This window comes from Cetorhinus maximus, chromosome 16, assembly GCF_964194155.1.
Source record: "Cetorhinus maximus chromosome 16, sCetMax3.hap1.1, whole genome shotgun sequence".
Taxonomy (NCBI): Eukaryota; Metazoa; Chordata; class Chondrichthyes; order Lamniformes; family Cetorhinidae; genus Cetorhinus; species Cetorhinus maximus.
In genome coordinates, this window is record NC_135894.1 from 105,532,260 (window position 1) to 105,538,282 (window position 6,023).

Below are 6,023 nucleotides of genomic sequence, written 5' to 3' on the forward strand. Positions count from 1 at the left end.
TTCAGCTCTATTGGTAAAGGTGCCAGTCTGGTTGGCACCGCCAGCCTGAGTTAGGAGCCATGAGCACTCAGACTCTGGTTAATATGAGATTAATTCTTGTTTTTAATCAGGATTCTCCATGTTGATGAATTTTGCAATGACTGAGTGTGAGATCTGGGCTGGGCCTGGGTCAATAGGCCGGGCTGGGCCTGTCAATCAGGCTGGGAGCTCAGGGCCGGGCGGGTGGGCGGGCGCGCGAACCGCTCCCGCTGTTTGTTAAAGGGAAACCCGCCCGACCGCCCCGCCGCCATTGTCCCGATTGCGCCATTTTCCCACCAACCAGGAGGCGCCGCGGGAGCGCGCCCCGCCACACCCCCTTCCCGCGCGATCCCGCTGCCCGCTTCCCAACAAACCGGGGCGCGCACACGCGCGCTCCCCCACCCACCCCATCCGCAGGCGGCTAAACAAAGAGAAAGGCCCCGGCCCCGGCCCCGGCCCGGCCGCCACCGGCTTGCTCCGCACGGAGGGAGAGGCAGGAGGAGGGGGCGCGGTGGCGGCGGGGAGGGCGGAGTGGGGTTGGGCTGGCGGCCTGTGTCCCCGGGCCGGTGAGCGGGCGGGGAGGCAGCGGGGAAGCGGGGCCGGCCGCGGGCGCTGAGTGACAGCTTACCTGAATGCCAATCTTCATCAGACTGACAAGCCGCTGCAGCAATCAGCCCCACACTGCGGCCTACGTCACCACGCACACGCCACGCCGCGCACTTAATATTCACCGCGCACCGCACGCTGCCTGCTTCATATGCATGACGCACGGCCAAGCCCCGCCTACCCGGCCTGCCCACTCTCCTTTCAACAAGCAGCTGGCCAGAGGCCGGAGGGACATCCTGCTGCGGCCAGGCCCAGGGGAGGCCAGCCTGGGGGCAGTCAGTCCAGCCTCCCGCCCCAATCCCAACCCAGAGAGCCCAGCCTCAGCCCAGGGACCACCCCACTGCCCTTCCAACAAACAGCTGGCCAGAGGGTCACTCTGCTGTGGCCAGTCCAGCCAGGCCACAATCCCAATCCCAGCCCAGGGACCACCCCACTGCCCTTCCAACAAACAGCTGGGTCAGAGGGTCACTCTGCTGTGGCCAGCCCAGCCAGGCCCCAATCCCAGCCCAGGGACCACTCCACTGCCCTTCCAACAAACAGCTGGGTCAGAGGGTCACTCTGCTGTGGCCAGCCCAGCCAGGCCCCAATCCCAGCCCAGGGACCACTCCACTGCCCTTCCAACAAACAGCTGGCCAGAGGGTCACTCTGCTGTGGCCAGCCCAGCCCAGCCAGGCCACAATCCCAATCCCAGCCCAGGGACACTCCACTGCCCTTCCAACAAACAGCTGGGTCAGAGGGTCACTCAGCTGTGGCCAGCCCAGCCAGGTCCAAAAAATCCCAGCCCCGAAAGCCAATGCCAGCCCAATCTCAATCCCAAACCCAGCCCAGCAACCCTATTGCCCTTCAAAAAAACAGCTGGCTAGAGGGACGCCTTGCTGCGCTGGTCTGAGCATGGGGAGGCCATCCTGGGTAGGGGATTGAGGATAGCCTGGAGGAGACCAGGCCGGCCACAATCCTTTCGATCATTAATATTACAGTCTCTGTGTTAGAATAGTGCTGGTGTCACTGGTATTACAGTCTCTGTGTTAGAATAGTGCTGGTGTCACTGATATCACTGTCTAGTAGATTAGTTCTGGTGTCACTGATATTACAGTCTCTGTTAGAATAGCGCTGGTGTCACTAATATTACTGTCTAGTAGATTAGTTCTGGTGTCACTGATATTACAGTCTCTGTGTTAGAATTGTGCTGGTGTCACTGATATTACAGTCTCTGTGTTAGAATTGTGCTGGTGTCACTGATATTACAGTCTCTGTGTTAGAATTGTGCTGGTGTCACTGATATTACAGTCTCTGTGTTAGAATAGTGCTGGTGTCACTGATATTACAGTCTCTGTGTTAGAATAGTGCTGGTGTCACTGATATTACAGTCTCTGTGTTAGAATAGTGCTGGTGTCACTGATATTACAGTCTCTGTGTTAGAATAGTGCTGGTGTCACTGATATTATTGTCTCTTTTAGATTTGCACTGAAATCACTGGTATTTAAGCCTATATTAGATTGGTGCTGTAATCGCTGATATTACAGTCTCTCTATTAGATTAGTGCGTAAGTCACTGATATTACATTCTCTCTGTAGAATACTGCTTATAATCTCTTGGTTCGGTACATGGCAACACCACCAGATGCCACTCACCATCCTGACTTGGAAATATATTGTTCCTTCACTGTCACTGGGTCAAATTCCTGAACTCCCCAACCCCTCCCCCCTGCCCACTAACAGCACAGTAGATGTACCTACACCATATGGACTGCAGCGGTTCAATAAGGCAGCTCACCACCACCTTCTCAAGGGCAACTAGGGATGGGCAATAAATGCTGGCCTGGCCACCGATGCCTACATCCTGTGAATGAATAAAAAAAGTCACTGATGTTACAGGAAAAGAAGTGGCAGTCAATTAAACACTAAGATAAAAGCAAAATACTGTGGATGCTGGAAATCTGAAACAAAAACAAAAATTGCTGGAAAAACTCAGCAGGTCTGACAGCATCTGTGGAGAGGAACACAGTTAACATTTTGAGTCCATATGACTCTTCAACATGTTCTGATGAAGAGTCATACGGACTCGAAATGTTAACTCTATCTTCCTCTCCACAGATGCTGTCAGACCTGCTGAGTTTTTCCAGCAATTTTTGTTTCTGTCACTGATATTACAGTCTCTCTATTAGTGTATTGTAGGTATCAGTGAATTCTCTCAGCTTTGATTAGCATTGGAATCACGAATAATTGTCTGTCTGTAGAATAGTACTAGAATGACTGATATTACAGAATGTATAGTGCTGATGTCATTGATCTTACAATCGCTCTCTAAAATATTGCTGGAGTCACTGATATTACAGTCTCTCCATCAGACTTTTTTATTCATTCATGGGATGTGGGCGTCGCCGGCTAGGCCAGCATTTGTTGCCCATCCCTAATTGCCCTTGAGAAGGTGATGGTGAGCTGCCTTCTTGAACCACTGCAGTCCATGTGGCAGGGGTACACCCACAATACTGTTAGGGACGGAGCTCCAGAATTGTGACCCAGCAATAGTGGAGGAACGGCGATATAAACAGGTATGATACAGTCGGGATTACGGAGACATGGCTGCAGGGTGACCAGGGACGGGAACTGAACATCCAGGGGTATTCAGTATTTAGGTAGGGCAGACAAAAAGGAAAAGGCGGTGGAGTTGCATTGCTGGTTAAAGAGGAAATTAACACAATAGTGAGGAAAGATATTAGCTCCGACGATGTGGAATCTGTATGGGTAGAGCTGAGAAACACTAAGGGGCAAAAAACATTAGTGGGGGTTGTGTATAGACCCCCAAACTGTAGTGGTGATGTTGGGAATGGCATTAAACAGGAAATTAGAGACGCATGCAATAAAGGAACATCTGTAATTATGGGTGACTTTAATCTGCATATAGATTGGGCAAATCAAATTAGTAACAATACCGTAGAGGAGGAATTCCTGGAGTGTATACGGGATGTTTTTCTGGACCAATACATTGAGGAACCAACGAGAGAACAGGTCATCCTCGACTGGGTATTGTGTAATGAGAAAGGAATAATTGGCAATCTAGTTGTGCGAGGCCCCTTGGGGATGAGCGACCATAATATGATAGAATTCTTCATCAAGATGGAGAGTGACGTAGTTGATTCTGAGACTAGGGTCCTGAATCTTAATAAAGGAAACTACGATGGTATGAGGCGCGAGTTGGCTATGGTGGATTGGGAAACGTTGCTTAAAGGGATGATGGTGGATAGGCAATGGCAAACATTCAAAGAGCGCATGGGTGAACTGCAACAATTGTTTATTCCTGTCTGGCACAAAAGTAAAATAGGAAAGGTGGCCAAACAATGGTTTACAAGGGAAATTAGAGATAGTATTAGATGCAAGGAAGAGGCAAACAAATTGGCCAGAAAAAGTAACAGTCCTGAGGATTGGGAGCAGTTTAGAATTCAGCAAAGGAGGACCAAGGGATTGATTAAGAAGGGGAAAATAGAGTACGAGAGTAAGCTTGCAGGGAACATAAAAACTGACTGTAAAAGTTTCTATAGGAATGTGAAGAGAAAAAGATTGGTGAAGACATATGTAGGTCCCTTACAGACAGAAACAGGGGAATTTATAATGGGGAACAAAGAAATGGCTGACCAACTAAATACATACTTTGGTTCTGTCTTCACAAAGGAGGACACAAATAACATACCAGAAATGTTGGGGAACACAGGGTTTAGTGAGAGGGAGGAACTGAAAGAAATCAGTACTAGTAGGGAAATGGTGTTGGAGAAATTGATGGGATTTAAGGCCGATAAATTCCCAGGGCCTGATAAACTACATCCCAGAGTACTTAAAGAAGTGGCCCTAGAAATAGTGGATGCGTTGGTTGTCATCTTCCGAGATTCTATAGACTCTGGAACAGTTCCTACAGATTGGAGGGTAGCTAATGTAACCCCACTATTTAAAAAGGGAGGCAGGGAGAAAACAGGGAATTATAGACCAGTCAGCCTGACGTCAGTAGTGGGGAAAATTCTAGAGTCCATTATAAAAGATTTAATAGCTGAGCACGTGGAAAACAGTGGCAGAATCGGACAGAGTCAGCATGGATTTATGAAAGGGAAATCATGCTTGACAAATCTACTGGAATGTTTCGAGGATGTGACTAGTAGAGTTGATGAGGGGGAGCCAGTGGATGTGGTTAATTTAAGCTTTCAGAAGGCATTCGACAAAGTTCCACATGAGAGATTGGCGTGTAAAATTAAAGCGCATGGGATTGGGGGTAGTGTACTGAGATGGATAGAAAACTGGTTGGCAGACAGGAAACAAAGAGTAGGAATAAACGGGTCTTTTTCCGAATGGCAGGCAGTGACTAGTGGGGTACCGCAGGGATCAGTGCTGGGACCCCAGCTATTCACAATATATATTAATGATTTAGATGAGGGAACTAAATGTAACATCTCCAAATTTTCAGATGACACAAAGCTGGGTGGGTGGGTGAGCTGTGAGGAGGATGCAGAGATGCTTCAGTGTGATTTGGACAAGCTGAGTGAGTGGGCAAATGCATGGCAGATGCAGTATAATGTGGATAAATGTGAGTTTATCCACTTTGGTGGCAAAAACAGGAAGGCAGATTATTATCTGAATGGCTATAAATTGAGAGAGGGGAATGTGCAACGAGACCTGGGTGTCCTTGTACACCAGTCGCTGAAGGTAAGCATGCAGGTGCAGCAGGCGGTAAAGAAGGCAAATGGTATGTTGGCCTTCATAGCCAGAGGATTCGAGTACAGGAACAGGGATGTCTTGCTGCAATTATACAGGGCCTTGGTGAGATCACACCTGGAATATTGTGTGCAGTTTTGGTCTTATCTGAGGAAGGATGTTCTTGCTATAGAGGGAGTGCAGCGAAGGTTTACCAGACTGATTCCTGGGATGGCGGGACTGACATATGAGGAGAGATTGAGTTGGTTAGGATTATATTCGCTGGAGTTCAGAAGAATGAGGGGGGGATCTCATAGAAAGCTATAAAATTCTAACAGGACTAGACAGGGTAGATGCAGGAAGGATGTTCCCGATGGTGGGGTAGTCCAGAACCAGGGGTCACAGTCTGAGGATACGGGGTGGACAATTTAGGACTGAGGTGAGGAGAAATTTCTTCACCCAGAGAGTGGTGAGCCTGTGGAATTCGCTACCACAGAAAGTAGTTGAGGCCAAAACATTGCATGTTTTCTGAAAGGAGTTAGATATAGCTTCCTTCCCCTTACCTTAAATCTATGCCCCCTGGTTATTGACAGCTCCGCTAAGGGGAAAAGTTTCTTCCTGTCTACCCTATCTATGCCCCTCATAATTTTGTATACCTCTATCAGGTCCCCCTTTAGCCTTCTCTGCTGTAAGGAAAACAACACTAGCCTATCCAGTCTCTCT

At 48.8% G+C, this 6,023-nt stretch overlaps 1 protein-coding gene across 1 annotated transcript in view; it reads right to left on the reverse strand.

The window, feature by feature from the left end:
• Positions 1-707, reverse strand: part of LOC144691913 (homeobox protein PKNOX1-like) — a 124,129-nt gene extending 123,422 nt beyond the window's left edge. Inside the window, exon 1 of the mRNA XM_078560487.1 lies at positions 647-707. The gene's annotated coding sequence lies outside the window, so the exon portion shown is untranslated. The remainder of the gene's footprint in view (positions 1-646) is intronic.
• Positions 708-6,023: the final 5,316 nt, after the last annotated feature.